The sequence below is a fragment of the Phalacrocorax carbo genome, chromosome 6, assembly GCF_963921805.1.
Source record: "Phalacrocorax carbo chromosome 6, bPhaCar2.1, whole genome shotgun sequence".
NCBI lineage: Eukaryota > Metazoa > Chordata > Aves > Suliformes > Phalacrocoracidae > Phalacrocorax > Phalacrocorax carbo.
The window spans coordinates 33,691,786-33,708,510 of record NC_087518.1 but is presented as its reverse complement, the minus strand read 5'-3'; positions in this window follow the sequence as shown (position 1 = coordinate 33,708,510).

Here is a 16,725-nt window from a genome sequence, read left to right as displayed (position 1 = left end):
TGTAGAGCTCCATTTACATAATGAAAATGCAGCCTCCCAATATACCACTATTTTTCAGTTGTCTAGACTAATATATCTGTCCTGTAGTTGGAAGGGGGAGACCTAACACAGCTTCTATTACAGGTGGCAGAGTTCCAACTGAAATCACGTGGTGGCAGTAAAACTTCTATTGATTTCACGTAAGCATTTAACCCTAGCAGAGCATGTATTCCTCCAACAGCCCACAATGGACTCCACATCCAGCAACCCAGACTGAATTACAGTTGCGCCTCATATAGAGCCTAGGGAATCTCTTCTCTTTCTCTCTAGCTCTGGAAAGTCATAGGCAAGCAGAAATCAGACAGGCTTCACTGCACACTTTGAAATATGGCAACAAGTTCGGATTTTTCAGTTCAGTACCTGCAACTTACTCAGACTGCAGGGGTAGGTTGCATCCTATAGACCTCAATGAAAAACAAAATAGCTGTAAGTCTAGATCCAACTCATTTATCAAGTGAGGGCCTGGGGTTGGTTTCTGTCCTCAGAAGTCTTCTCCCAGACTGAAGACTAGGACCAGTGGTGCTGAAACAACCCTCCTTCTCCACTCTACGCAGCACTGGCAAAGCACAAGTCAGTAGACAGCAGAGACTCTACAGCTGAATTCAAGCCCTTACTCTTCCTTCAACTTTCACCTCTGTAAATAGAATATGAAGAGCAAACAATCAGTAGCTCACGGCAGGGCCCATTTGCAGGCCCTGGCTCCCAGCCAAATTAGACTGGCTGCAGATGGGCAACCAGCAGAGAAGGCAGAGGTTCAGCTGCAGTCCTCAGTCCTGCAACAGACTTCTGCAGGTCAACAGGCAAATAATTTTAAACTTATCTCCAAGCCCACAAAGACAGTGCAAGGCTCCCTATTAGTCCCAGGCATTGGAAAGGGGACCAAATGTCTGGCCTGCACCGCCAACAGCACAGCTGGGCTACTGGAGATAAAGAGACAAAGCTTTGTCAGACCTTCTCCTGGACAGGATTGTCTCTATGTGCAGTATGACAAACCCTGAACCAGCATGCAAGGCTCCCATTGCTTCAGTAACAGCACTGTATTTATGCATTTCCATAAAACTGTGGTTTAAGTGAGCACGCTCTGCCCTCCTCTGCTTGCTACAGGTTGTCTCTTCAGCCTGCAGAAGTCTAGACAAACTCGTACATCTTGCCTGAGGGATCACATTGTGCTTTGTTGATGACAGAGCCACATAACACAGACCTGATAATTTCTAGCCATACCCATGACCAGGGCGCACACAAAAATCAGCTGCTAATTGCAGCAGCCTAACGTTGCAGCTGGGAATAAGGGCACTGATGCCGCACCACTGGGTTCCCCATAACCAGCTGACAGTGATGCTGACCACAACTCATCCCCATCTGAACAAGCAACTCTTCTGCCAGTGAAGGCAGCTCCCCCACGGCATTGTCCTGACCCAGCACCGTTGTCAAAGGAGAGGACGTCTTCAGAGCACACACACAAAGCACCAACAGCATCTCACACATAAGCCGTGGCTGCAGCATGCTAAGAGCCATGAACTGCCACACTGAGGGACACATGGGTTGGCCAGACCCTGTGGGAATGGGACAGCCACCATGCCAAGCGAGTGTCAGGGACACGTCCTTAAAGTCTCCCATATCCTCCCACTCAACCAAACACAAGGTCAGGAGATTTTGCTTCCAGTGTAAGCAAGTAACAAGACTTGCCTTGACATTTGTAGGTCACTGGAATCAAAAGGTTTCAGAAGGGAAGACTTCAAGGTCCTTGAAAGCTCAGCTTTTGCCAGCACACCTTGGTCTCAAGCTGCCATGCTTCCTTCTGGCCTTTTGTGTCCCCCCAACATCCTTCTCCCTTTTGTCATGGGACAGAGCTTCTCACCCAATAGCCCTCTCTCCCCATAGGATGGGGGACATTGCACTAGAACCAGGATCTCTGGTTCTTCTGACCTTCTGAACAGAGCCCACGTAGTGCTTCCATGAAACAAACTGAAGTAACACATCTCTGCTCTGGCCCAGGTGAGCTCTAGGCCTGTTTCTTCTCTAAAGCCAACTCAAATGTCCTTTGAGGAGCTCTGGCCTTCTTGACTTTCACCATCCCTCTTGCTCCTTAGAATGTGAATTCCAGTTTTCTCAAAGGTCCCTCCAGCTCCTCTCTGAGCTCCTAGGGAAGATCAAAGTGCAGAGTAAATTAGATTTCCAGGGCTAACTCCACTAAATTTCTTGCAGAAGTACACCCAAGGGTGGCACTTCTTGGGGCATGTATCAAGGTGCATGTCTAGTGGGTTTTGTGGATTTGTTCTGCCAAGTTCTCCCCAGGCAACAGTCTTCAGCACAGAGATCACTAGGAGTGATGCCACAGTACTAACAGAAGAGCAGGGAATTCCTGCTTCCACGGCATCCCAAAGCTTCAGCCATGAGGAGAGCCCTGGGATACTGTGATCTTGTTCTCATCACACAGAAGGACTAAGGTCCAGAGTTTTCCATTTGTCAGGTGTTCCTCTGCATAGTGCTGCCCAAGGATAACAGAGAGAAGTCATTTAGACTTGGCAGCCCGGTATGTCCCAGGCATAAGTTTTGGCACAGACTCCCAAGGCCTGGGAAGCTAATATCTTCCTAGATAGCAGTTATGCTCCTCTGTGCTTCTTCTGTCTAGGTTTTCCCTGCTTTGCCCCTCATGTCCTACATCTTCCCTGGGGACTGTGGCAAGCACAAAGACAGCTCCTCTTTTCCATAGCTCAGAACGGCTGCCTCACACAACAACTTTCTCTGCAGGTCTGGAGCTCTTGAGGACAGCCTACATCTGGTATGACGCTGCGTTTGGAGTCATCCCCCCTCTCAAAGGGCAGCCTGAGCCAAGATTATGTTACCAGCACCAGAAGCATGTTCCCCACTTCCTAAACATTGCATCAGAGCACACAGTGTCAGAAGCATTTGGAAATTCATTGAAGCTGCCTCTGCATATGTGTGTCAGAGGACACGCACGCATCCTGTCTGGAAGCTAGAAGAAAGGCCATCTGCCTTTCATCGTGAACTGGTGACGGTCACAGATTCTCCCTGTCGCTTTGGCTGCTGCACACCAAGCTGTGCCCAGCTCCACAGTGTGCTCCAGAGCCACCTCCTGGCTAAATGGGTAACAGTCCTGGAGAAAAGCAAAAAGGGAAAAAAACCCACCCTAACAAACCCAAACACCAACCCCCAAATCTCAGTCGTTTGCTTTATAGCTGTGATACGCCTCCACAGCAGGTTTCAGCATCGCTTCCCTCCAGAGACACTACCCTGCTCCCATTCCTAACCATGGCCCCAAATCTGGAACAGCGCAGGAATCTTACTGTTGGAGACAGTTTTGCCTTCAGTGCTGCCTGCCTTGCCACCTTAGCTCCAGCACAGGCATGTCCAGTCTATGCATGTTCACCTCTGACTTTCATGCAGATGCCCTGAGTCACAGACAGCTGGACAGATGCTGCAGTGCATGCCCAGCACAACACGCAGAGGCAGCGAAGGTGGCTGGCACCAGGCAAGGTGAAACACGGAGACAGAAGCCGAATCTTTGCACTCAGGCATGCAAAGCCTGGGACTCGCCTTTCCCCACCACTTCCTCCTCTTTGTCTCCCACTTGCACTTGGCTTATGGGCAGCAGAGACCCACCCTACTCCCCCAGCTTAAAACATTAATCTGTTTCAGCCACTTTTGCATCTGTTTACACCAGGGTTCTTCCTTCTCTGCACAAGATCTGTGCCATTCCTTTACTATGGTCTGCTCAGCTCAAGTCACCCTGCGACAGCCAGGAACTGCTCCCTTCCAGGCCAGAAGACAGGACAGGGGACAGTTATCCCAAAGAGAGGTCCTTGGTGCATCAACACAGAACAGGAAAAACGTCTCTCAGTCCACAAGGCCAGACCCTGCTATTTGATTAGGCTTGTTTTCCAGGCTGTGCAAAACATCCAGGCAACTGAGCTGCCTTGAGGAGAGCAGCATGCAGTTTACAGGGTGAAGTGTCCTTCCCCAGTCCTACCAAAAGCAGGTGAAGAAATTACCACCAGGATCCTTCTGTCTGATGACCAGGTAATGCCCTTCACCCTTGATGCTACTTTGCACAGCAAAGGGTACATTACCTACAGCACAGGCCAATTAAAGCACAGATTTAACTCTAAGCCAAGTCTGTGGACACAAAAAACACCCTGAAAAAATATCACATTGAACCCTTAATAAAAGGTTTTTCCCACTGTAAAGGTGCTGACATCAGGTAAAGGAAGGGTTACAGCAGTTTACTGTGATCTCTAGCCTAGATTTCTTTCCTCTCAACATTCTTTCTTCCTAGATGCCCCTGCCATTTCCAGCTCGTCCAGCCCAATACAGAACAATAAACTCAAGCATCCTGCATGATCCCCAACATGAGACCAGACTTTGGAGGCAACCACAGACCTTAAAAGATGTGGTGAGAAGAGACAATGAACAGCTATAACCCCACTGCAGGGAAACCCAAAGGCAGCCAGGAGTCCACCCACCATGTACCCTTCAAACAGGTAGAAATGCACGAGAAAAGCAGCGTAGCCAAGACTGACACTGGAGTCCTTATGATGTAAAATCTCTTCCCATGTTGCAGCATGTTGACCTGACAACATGCCATCAGAATTTTAAATTATGTATCTGAAAACCCTTCTCCCTGTCAGCGAGCGTTTGAACCTGAAGCAAAGCCGGCAGCAGAGAAGAGCAGACAGGAGAGGTAATTACCCGCAGTCTCCTCCAAGAGCTGACAGAAAACAGGCCCCGTGCTGGAGATCCTGGCCTCGTTACAGGCTCTCCTGGAGGCTGCAGCTGCTCCTCTCCACGGTCAGACATGAGTCACGGCGTTTCGGAGAAGAGAGGAGCACTCCCATGAGCTCATTAATGGCTGCAGGGTCCATCAGCCATAGCACAACCACAGCCACGATGGTGTTTGAAGCTGGAGACCCAACACTGCTCAAACTTCAGAAACTAAGCAAAAGCCAGCCATGAAGTTGGCTTAGTCATCACTGTGGCATTTCTAACACAGGGAGGGGCTTTCTCGTGAGTCAATGTGTGTTTTGGAGCAAACAGAAAGTGATGGAGAAAGCTCACCCCTTCCTCATTAATGGCAGCAAGACATTACCTGTAAGATTCCACATAGGAGCAGGGGAACAGCTTTAGAAGCTGTACCAACTTCTGCAGCAGTGGTACTCCCCAGGAAAAAAAAAAAAAGATTTTGCACCAAGAGAGCTGCCACTACACAAAATTCAGGGTCTCCCTGTGGCCGCATGTGTTCCTCAGACCTTGCCTATGTGGTGCAGGACCTCCCTCCAGCTCACAGCACCCCTTCCCACAGCACAGGACAGCCTCTTGCCACGCAGCTACAGAGGAAAGCAACTTCCAGCAGCATGGAGATGGAAAGGTCTGCAGGGTAAGACAACTTGAGTGGCGTGGCACAGCCCCTCCTGTGCCTTGGGACTAAAAGCACAGTTTCTAACTGGCAGACAAACCTCTGCCCAAGGACATATACATTATGTGCCAGTCTCAGGGTACAATCTAGCCCCCACTGACCCATTATCACTCCAACTAGAGGAACGGCTCTCCTTGCCTGTGCAGGTCCTCAGCTCAGACCCTGGCCAGAGGGTGGCCATAAGGAGACATAATGGGTCATCTTGCTCTACCAAGCCCTGCAGTGTTGGCCTCAATATTGAGCCAGCACTCCTGTTTGTGTCCTGTCCACACCCCACAAAAAAAAAAAAAAAGAATATTGCACCTCTTTCCCTCCTACCCTCCACTTCCCACCACCATGCCCACAGCCCCGCCTTGCCCTTTCCCAGTTTTGCACAGGTTGTCTTCAGCGTGTTTCCAGTGACAACCCTTATGCAGCTCAGGCCTCCAATTATAGCAAGGGAAACCACAGCAGCACCCAGTCTGTCTGCAGCTAAAGGACTTGCAGCACCAGTGATTTGAGCTCTGTCTCTATCCACTCAGTCCTGGCTGGGGTGTCCTACACATGCTTCTCTAACAGCCTCTCCTGTCAGTGAGCTTTGCTGAACTCCCAGTCCCCAGGGACAGGAAGGTAATTCCAGATCCATTCTCCCAAGCTGCTGGTGCCCATCTACCCGGCCATGCCTGCACAGGGAGGTTGTGAAACCCCTGTGACAGATTGCTGTCCTAGGGGCACTGAGCCACCGAGCCCATTTGACAGAGAAATGGCCAGCTGGACATGAACTACAGACCCAGATAGCAAAAGGTGATCTGTTCCAGCCACCTCAGCCTCTTCCTAGCAAGGGCCTGGCCCAGGGAAGTAAGTGTCCTGAAGAGCAAAGGAGCAGGGAGAGGCACATAAATGGCCAAGTCCTGCACAGGTTTAAGAAAAGCCCTATGTCCATTTACTCCAGGGGAAGAGACACGAAGCATGTGAAGCCACTTGAATACCAAAACAGAGGTGCACTGGTGATGGAGAACTTGTAATACATAATTTCCCTCAATACTACCTGCCCTTCTGGCTGGTAGCCCAAGCTGAACCACAATGGAGCAACCGGCCAGGGGACACAACATACCTCTCAGTGAAACGATGCTGCAAGGCTTGCAGCAAGTCTAGCTCTTCCCATGAAGCCAGGAATGAGCATTTTTTCCTCCAAAAGGTCCACTGTTGACTAGCAGCTTCCTTTGGGAAAATACAAGCCTCACAAAAACAAAACCTGCAGCATCAGTAGTTGTGTCCCCAAAAAAACCTCGGTTCACAGTGCTGGCACTACCTGCCCCTGGATCCAGGGAGTGCAGGGTAGAGCGAGACAGAGGAAAGAGTGTCAGGTTGTTTGGCACCCCACTCCCGAGGAAGAGGACAGGAGGGGAACAAGTATGCATTAAAAAGGTAATGTTGGCATATTATACGTAGCAAGGTAAATCACACCTAATCATAATGTTACAGAATTTTGGAAGGGACATAAACCCTTAGGCTTCAAATGACCTTTGAAAGACAGAGGAGAATGGGAGTAAGTCACCCCCACAGCCACCTGCTCCACAATTTCCTCGACCTTCCACTAAAAGACCCAGTGCTGGAGCAATCACAAACACCAGACTGAGTCAAATGGATCTTGGTGCAACTCCTGCTATCCCTTCATACCTAAATAATTAACGTGACCCATCATTTCCTTTCTAACATGCCTTTTTTTTCAGTTGAGAGCCATTTTCTGCCTCCTCCTCTCATCTTCCCAAGTCTTTATCTCAGCCATTTTTTCCAATACAAGCCAAATTAGTTTGGCAGTTTGGGGTCCAAGCATTAATGCACTGGTACATATGCTAAGCCACACAGTCTTCCCCGCACCCTCCAGCTCTCATCACGCTCCAGTCTGCACTATGCACGCTAACAGATTTCCCACCAAGCTCAAGGGAGCAAGATCAGACTTCAAATGCCTCCAAGAAAGCCTCGTATTTCTCTCCACCACATGTCCCATGAGGATCTGTTAACACAGGCAGCTTCTGCTGCAATCCTGGATAGGGCTGTGCTTGAGTCTTAAAATGGAGCATAAACTCCTGCCTCCTCCTCCTCTGGAAGTACACATCCTCCTAGAGGTATTGGTGGGAAATTTCACACAGGGTTAGTTTTAATGCTTTGAATATTCTGCAAGGTTTGTGTTCAATTTCTCATCATAAAGTTTTAATGGGAACTCTTTGAAATTGCCAGCTTTTCTGATACATCTTGAGACAGAAACTGTCTGTCTATGCAAAACTTGGTGAGGTGCATCGTGATTATATCTGGGGCACTGTCTACAGTTTTTAGTTTAAAAAAGAAAGCACATCAGATATGCAAGTTCTAGCAACATTTTTAAACAAAATGCGTCAACATTTGTCCCACACTTGCAAGCCTGATAGCCTAAATCCTTGGTTGTGGGTGTATATATATTTGATAAAGGTGATTTTGTAGCTGCCTCCTGCAACAGGAGGCAGGGAACTGCGGACGTAGAGCACTCAGGTCAGAGCATCCATGGGCTGAAACCCACTTCCCCACAGATCAGTCAGCCTCTCTTTGCCATAAACACCTCTCTGCCATAAAGACCACTGCAAAACTCTTGGAAACACCAGGCAATAAAAATCTTTCTTGAAAAAGCTCACTGGTATGCTACCTAACAAAGTCCCAAAAGTAAATCCATGCCTTCCTAAGCCTTGCCAGCATGAGCAGAACCATGGAAGGAGGATTGCAAAGAGGCACTGGGTGGCTTTTCTTAACATATCATTGCTTTTGTATGCAGATCCAGTAGTGAAAATATAGTCCTAAACAGTCAGGGTGTTTAGCTAGAAGTGGAGGTGAGGAAGGGAATTTTAAAAAGGAGGAAGTGGAAAACAGCAGGGGCAGGGGGGTGGGGTGGGGAAAGAACTAGAAACTTAATTTGGTCAGGGAGAAAAAGTAACCTTGATTTTCCAACACACCAGCTGACCGCAAGCGTCAAATGTGGATAACATGCAAAAATTTACTTATAAAGCAGGATGAATTTTGTAAAATAGACACAGAACTGATGATTTCTGCTCTGAAATAAGATTTCTGACCCCTTGTGCATTATTTCCTGGATTTGGCCCTTCCTCTTGCATACTAAAGGACAGCGCATCTGCACTACAATTTTGCCCTGCACAGGATACCTTTACCACAAGCCCAAGCCCCCAGTTAACAGCCATAGCTCTCAGCAGACTGCTGAGCTGTAGAGATGTGCCACAGAAGGTCTGCATGGCCCTTCCTTGGGTAGCAGTGATACGCACTCGCGAGGGCACAGCTGGACCACAGCCTTGTTCCTACACCTTGCCCTCACTGGTATGGCACCAGCCTAAGATAGGGAGGGTGGTTTTCTAGTCTCTACCTATCCACTGACCCTGCTCAGTGCTGATCCCCCCAGAATTAACCAGCCTTCAGCTGCATGCTGCCTGCACAGAAGATCAGGGCCCATTTCACCATGTATCCCTGGACCACCCCCAATCCAGGCAGTGGGGATGCCTTCCCAGAGCAGTGCTGCATTTCAAGAGAAGCTGCGTTTCTCTCCGCTTCTTCCCTCTCTTTAACAGAAAGACTTTATGCAAATCAAATCTCTCTTTCGCTGGCTCCTGCTGTGCTGCAGTGGGTTGGTGGAGGGGAGGAGAGGGGAAGGGGTGGGAAGGAGGGGGGAAGAGGATGGAGCCTTGTTCGCTATCAGCTGCTCAGAAGAGCAGAGCAGAGACAAGATTGATGATGCTCTCTGGATATAAGATCTCCTCCTTGTGAAAGGCTGCTTATGACGCCTGATAGACTTGTCATCTCTTAATAAACATCACTGATATGTCGGTGAGGAGAAAGCGGGAGCGAGGAGAGGACACAGAAAAAGGCGGCTGACAATTTACTTAGAGCAATGCTCTTCTCTCACCTTGGCCCTCACATGCAGTTCAGATGGCCTCTTCCCAGGGAAGAGCATGCCCAGCCCAGCCTCACCAGTACCTGCCATCTCAGCAGAGCCCAGCACAGGCTGAACCCAGGATATGGGCAGTTCCAATGAAACAATCCCTTTCCCCGTGAGACTTGGGCCACCAGCCTTTTGCATATACCTTGGCCTAAGCCTCAAAGCCAGCAGGATTTTCAAACAATTTACACAGTAGCATGTGAGTAGATCCCAGTGGGAACAGAGTGCAAGGGAGGCATTTCACCAGCACCTTGCAGAATCCAAAACTGTTTCACTGCCATTGTGCTTCTTCAATAAATTGTTCTCCAAGTGTAAGTGGCTCCGCTCTTGCCCACATGGCTGTAAATCAGAGACTTGCTTGTGTTCAGGAAAAACATCCCTTGCTTTTGTTTAATCTCTGTAGAACAGCAAGGAAATTTTTAATGCCAGGAGGGAGCATTTGCCCTACCCAGTTCCAACAACGACAATCAGAGGTAGCAAATGTGACATTACCACCAGGAGCTTGCTTGGATACAAAAGACCCACTTACGGTCAACCCACATCTACTTACCAGCATGTGGATTTTGTGTGACTACAGCTACATTTTCCTTGTGTATCTGTCTCAGTTTGTATTTAATCAAGCTATGCATGGTTAAAAATCCTCCAGAGCATTAGCAGGTGCTTAGTGGTGCTGTGTAAGTGCAGAGCTAAGGAATAACGTGCTGTAAGCACAGCTAACATAAGTGTTCATAGCTCCCTGTGGAGCTAAGAATGACTGCAAACCAGCTTCTCCACCCCGGGCTTACATATGCAAAGAGAAGTTCCTACAGGGACCACGTAGGAAGCAGTCAGGCTGGAGGGTAGGTGCTCTGCATGTCATCGCTACTCCCCTGTGAGGCTCAGACCTGCCCACAGCTATGGGGCCACTTCTCCAGCAGTGTGGGAGGACATCAGGCTCCCCTGCATGTTAGGGCCAGCCCAGGGCACAAGGACAACAGGCAGCTTCGCTCCCACAGGCAGCCCAGCCAGGCAGGCTCCTTCTGCTAACACTTTTGGCCCGCTCCAAGGTTTCTTCTCCTGCCTTAACTCCCCTCACACACAGTGTTCCTCAAAACCTGTCCCAGGATGCTGATGCTTTACAATACACTTCATCCTACACGATTTCTCTATAAAATAACACCATGCAGTGATTTCCCTGTCTTATAACAATTCCATTGTCTCTTTATTCTAACACAACTTTATCAACAAGTCTTAAGACAAGCTCACTGAGTCGCAAGGACTTATTACATCCCCAGCACCAATACTTAGACTCTTAGCAAACTAAGTCCTTTCAGGGCTTGAATTAATTTTTTTTTTTTGAGAACTCACTGTATTTCACCATGGCTTCTGTGTTTGCAGGGACCCAAACACTTATGTAGTTCTCTCCAAAAAGTTAATACAGAAACAGACTTCCAAGGGCTAGATTCACCATCAATAAACACCCATGCTAAATGAGCACAGGAGTGCTTACACACCAAATGACTACCTGGCAGAACAAACAAGTATATTTCTCCCTGTTTTGTGCATGACCTTTCCCCCATATCTCCCAGAAGAGATATGTCAGGCCTCCCTCCTCCTTGAAATTAGCAACCCACAAGGAATAAGTTTCTCAAGGCTGGAGCCCACAGATCGGAGTAGACCTGGATGGCCTCAATTTGATTGGAAAACCACCTCAATTCTGAAACGTAAGAGCGCAGCACCAGTATTTCCTGCCCTCAGCGGTCCAGAACAAATGACTGTCCCCAGCATCACCCTCTCAATCAAACAAGCACTTCAACACTTGAAATATTCCTCCACCCAAAGAAAATCAGAGGGACTTTAGGCAACCTCCAGTTACAAGGTTGGCATTCAGGCATTAAACCGGGATCATGCTCACTTGACTGGCATGTCTATGCCTGCTCTCAGTTCCCAGGCTCTGCAGGAATATTAGATCATGTTCAGCTGATCCGACTGCAGATTCCCCTGCTTACAAGATTTTTCTTAGACAACTCACCATACCCCACATCCAAGTATATAGCATGACTCTGTAGTTCATATTTTAATATGAAACAGCTTGCTTTGCAGTTATCCCATGTATACAAACATCTCAGCCCTCTTACTCATCTGGCACCCCGGGTCAAATCCATGAAACAGCAGTCCCCCAGCACTTCGAAAGAGATAAAGTTCAGGTGTCTAATGCAATATTCCTAAAATGTCATTATTTCCTTGCCTTAGAAAATTTTAGGAGCTTTCTTCCAAGTTTCAGCTGCTGGTGGCAATTGATCATATGAGAATCATAATTGTGCTAAAGGATAAGTTTCTAACCTCTGTGGCTGTGAAGTCCTTGAAACCAACAGGCAAACAAATAGGAAGTCTCAAATGGATTTTTCCATAAATTTCACTCTCCCACATAACCCTCAATGACCCCTCAACTCACCTTGGGACTTAGAGTCACAACTCAGAGCTCAGCTGGAGTTTCAGATTCATTTACACATGCTTGCTTTGCTGGGATTTTTCATTGCACTGGAAAAATGATTTTTAGATCAAAATCCCCCCAAAAAACTATGCATTTTGTAGACCTTTTCATATTTTCTCTACCAAAAAAAAAGATAACATTAGAAGTAGAGGTTTTCACAAACAAAAAGCAAAAAGAAAGCTTTACAGAGGCAATAGACAATAAAGAACCAATTAACTACCTCATCCAAGAAACTGAACTGCTTGTCATAAAAAGAAAAAAAAAGACCCATTTAAACTGTCCATTGTGATTAGAAAGTTAAGGTACAGTATATACATTCTGTCCTTGGCACTTAACCTAATATTTCTAATGAGGATATCTAAGTGGCTGAGGATATTATTTGGTCAGAGGGTCACCACAGTGAAAGACAGATATAGCATAACTAGAAAATATGAGAGTATTTTTGCACCACATTTTACAAGTCATCTTCCAATACAAAAAGAGGCATGTAAAAAAGAGAAGGCCTTGCTATACTACTTAGGATTTCTTCACATTGATAGAAATTAAAATAGACAACAAAAACACAATGAGAAAAAACGGGATTCATGAGCGAGGAAGAGATCAAGTGGGAGTATTAAACCTAGTATTTTGGGAGGTATACTTTTGAGTAATCTGAACATAATCAAGCTAGAAAAAGAAACCACAAAGGGGAGGAGGAATTATTCACACCCAGGAACTTTATACAATCTTCTGCTGTTTAATGTCCGTCCAGTGCCATCACATCTATCCATGCCCCCAGTTTTCTGCATGGAGCAAACACAGACATTTCCTTCCAGGGAGCATTGCTGTGGTTTCCAGCAGGCTGTTTCAAGGAAGGGGGAGGGGGTGCAGCTGGAGGATCACAGGGCATGAGAGACAAAGATGGACAGACAGACAGAGAATATTTGAAGAGAAAGAGAGACTTAGAGGTCTAAGGGCAGCCAGGGGGGGTATATTTCTCCAGCACAACCCTACAGGAACAGCAAAACTCTCATTAGAAATACAGGATTGGAGCCCTTTGAAAACTCTGCCTGCAGAAAAGATTAAAACCCCAACAGTTCCCATCTATAACTCACCCCCATTTGGCAGGGAGCATCACACAACTGAAAATGGAGAGACAAACGGAAGGTGTCAAGCTAGTGATTTCCTAGCTCTATGGTAAGCAGCATAGAAAATATGTGAACCTGTATTTCATCCTCCAAATCGTATTAATACTCAGATCTCAAGCAAGAGATAACACAAGGGTAACTAAAGCTGTCCTAACCAATATTTTGAAACACAGAGATAGAAACATAATGCAAGTGGTATTTTAGAATATATATTAAAATGCCAGGTGGAGGGCAGAACAAAACTAATGAACTTCAACGATGACATCTGAACAAGTAGTCCGTTACCCACAGAAAACTCCAGCATGCTCAAAAATCATGTATCATTTGCTCTCAGATAAATGTCCAGTAGCTCTGTTTTGTTGGGTTTTTTTGGCTTTATATTGGGTGGGGTTTTTTTCCCTCCATGTAGAAAGACATTATCCCTCCAAAGATCCCCTGCTGCCATTTTGTATCCACATCTCCATCATCTTACCAAAAATCTCTCCCCCTTCCCCTGTTGATACAGTGAAATTCTCCAAATCTGCAGTTTTAACAGAAAGCAAATCTGATTTTGGCTCAGACTCCAGATGGTTATAGCTGTAAAGATATTGCCATGTGAAAGATTAGGTGCTAACTTAGACAAAGAACTGTTCATCTGCAAGCTTAATAGCCTCTGAAACAGCAACTGCCACGAAAGAGTTACCGGGTATCAATATCGCTATCCATAACAGTAACAATGGTACTGCAACAGGAGATGGAAGTGCTGGAAGTTCCCAGTGGTATTTGGTGCTCTGCACAGAGAGCTAGTAACCCCTGCACACGGCCCAGAACCCTTGCAGGCTGTCTTTGTTCACACATTATAGCTGTCACAGTCAGCATGAAGTTTGCTGTGGGATGTCGGAGGGATGAGATGCAGCAGCGGGGCCACAGTGCAGGTGATCTGCCAACCCTTCAGGGCTGGGAATCTGTTGCACAGTTACCTACTGTTCTTTCACCTGGCAAACACAATGCATGGAAACTGCAGGAGTAGAGTTAATCCCACCCATCCAACCCACTGACCATCCACAATTCACTCAGTGTTCTCCTCACAACTCTATCACCCCTGCACAAGGCTTGGCACCTATAGTCTACATAGCCCATGTAAAGCTAAAGGGCATAAGGGAAGGAAAGATGGAAAATAGCAATTGCAGCACCAGACCTGGAATTAAATTGCCACCTCCTGTCCCAGAAATCCCAGGTCCCAGCTTGGGGTCTGGGAAGAATCACATCCTATCCCAGATCCACTCCTATGTGCATACTGAATTGGCCTCCTGGCCCCTGAAGCTCTGAGAAATCACACAGGACATTATTCTGTGTACTACTCGGCCTTCCCAGACTCTCCTCACTACCTAAGTTAGTAGAAGCCAGTTACATCCAAGTCTACCGTGCTGAGAGCCTAACTCTGCATCCACCTCAGCCAGCAGGAGTTTCATTGTCATCTTCAAAAGAAAGCAGAATTTGCTGTCACTCTAAGAAGACTCATTGCCAGTGCCACAGAGTAGAGACCAAGGCCAACACAGCAGACTGTGCTATCAACACACACACAGTTGGGAACTACTCGCTTCCTTCTGAGGTAGTCCATACTCCAGTGCTGCTGCCTCTTGGATGAAGTCCTCTTCTCCAAGAGATAGCAAGAACAGGTCCCCAATAGGGCACATGGATAGACTTGCAGACCAGCCAACTGTGCCATGCCCAGTAGCACACAGCAGATCAGTAGCAAGCATGAGCTATTTCTGACTGTGGAAAAAGAATAAAATGAGTCAGCTTGGTTAGGTGGTGCAATAGAGAAGCCACAATGCCCATCTGTACAGGACACAATGAACACAGGCACACAGAGAGCCAGCCACCAGCTCTGCCACTGGAAACAAGAGCACTACGCTAATGTTACAAACACTAAGTTTGAAAGTGAGCCCTTCCTCCCACCTAGGGGAGACACAAACCCAAAACCCTTGAAAACAGTGGAGAATTGACTCAGTGTGTGCACCTGAACAGATTCTGCTGGAAAGAGAAGAGAAACACCACAGAGGATTGAAATGCCCTCTGATTGTCCCCCCAGAAGCTGGAGTCCACCAGTGCAACTGCATACCTGCATGACAGGAAAGCAACTGGCTCTTCTGTGCAGAGCTTGCTGGCTATCCCTGCTGCTGCCACCCAGGCAGACACTGTCACTACATGGCTTGGGATCTTTAAATGGTCTTGGACTATATTTGTGGAAAATGACATCCCGTGAGACTCTATATGCTAAAAGGGCTGGAATGGTTAAGCAGAAGTAGCTTGGCAGCCAGAACGCTGCATGAGGCATGATGTTTGTCAGATAGGTACCAGAAGCGCCTAACAAAGCTTGTCAGGGTTATCCTGTACCCACAAACGCAGCAGTTCATGCAGAAAGGCATGACCCATGACCCCCACTTTCATAAGTCCCAGCCTCCCACCCTAACACTAGTAGTACTGTGCTAAAAAAGCCTGCCTCCTGTTGAGGAAAATGCAAAACGACAAACTCCTCTGCTACTTGCCATGGCTCCTCCAAGGAAAACAAGCATCCTTGGAGATTAAATAGGGCCTTTGCATAACAAGCAAAACACAACAAAACTGTGTTCATCTGCAAGACACAGGGAAGTGCTTATAACCACCTCGCACAGGTAAGCTGCATCTACCAATAGAAGAGAGCTCAAACTGGGAGATGCCTTAGCATCCCTTCTACTCGGTCCTAGAAAATCCTGTTGTCCAATGCTCCTCCTGCTTCCCCAATGCTTAAAAAATCCCACCACAGTGGAAGCTAAAAGACAGGTTTCCAGGGCATCAAGCATGCTGTCCGTCACCAGAAAGACACATTCCTTAGGTGCACAGTTGAGACACAGATGTGACCCATGATTCCCACATCACAAATGCGCACAGCCTTAACAACATCCCCTTACCCAGCACAACTCTCCATTTGTTTCACATGAAGTGTCACTGTCCAGCCCCATATAAAACAAATGTTTAGAGGGAGGGGGATGTTAAGGAACCTCCTTTCTTTATCTCAGATTAATTAATCCATTCTGCTTCTTCAAGGAACTGCTTTGCTGTGCTGTGAGAGCAGCAAGTTGTACACTACACGTGGCATGCTGAGTTGAGCAATAGCCCCTGGCACAGCCATACCAGGTAAGGCTGGGGAACCACTAAATTAACACCGGCAACCATTTGTACCATGCAAACACTGTGGCTCTGAGAAACAGGAAAGCAACATTTTTAGGAAATGCTAGAGTAGGGCCAAAACATGCAGAGCTGGCATCAGTCTTATAATGAAGACTGTTTTCTCTGTTATCCATCTTGTCTTGTGTCCAAGAACCCAGAAGGGATCAGACTGAAGGTACACCATTTTGTTTTCTGATGTTTCATGCAAACAGAGCATTACTATTGACTTACACAATGGCAACACATACGCAGGTATAGTTGAGTGATTTCTACCTAGACACCAGGAGGAAAGTTTAGCTTCCCTAAGTTAACGCTAGGAAACCAGACCATAGATCTGATTTATGCACACCAGGCTCCTAACTGATGAAATGTTGGATAAACTTAGTACGACAAGGAAGAGTTATAATAGGTGATGAATAGATAATAGTGTGTAAGGGCTCTGAAGAGGTCACCTGCACCACCTCCTTGCTCTAAAACAGGAGCCATAAACTATCTCCTTGCTTCC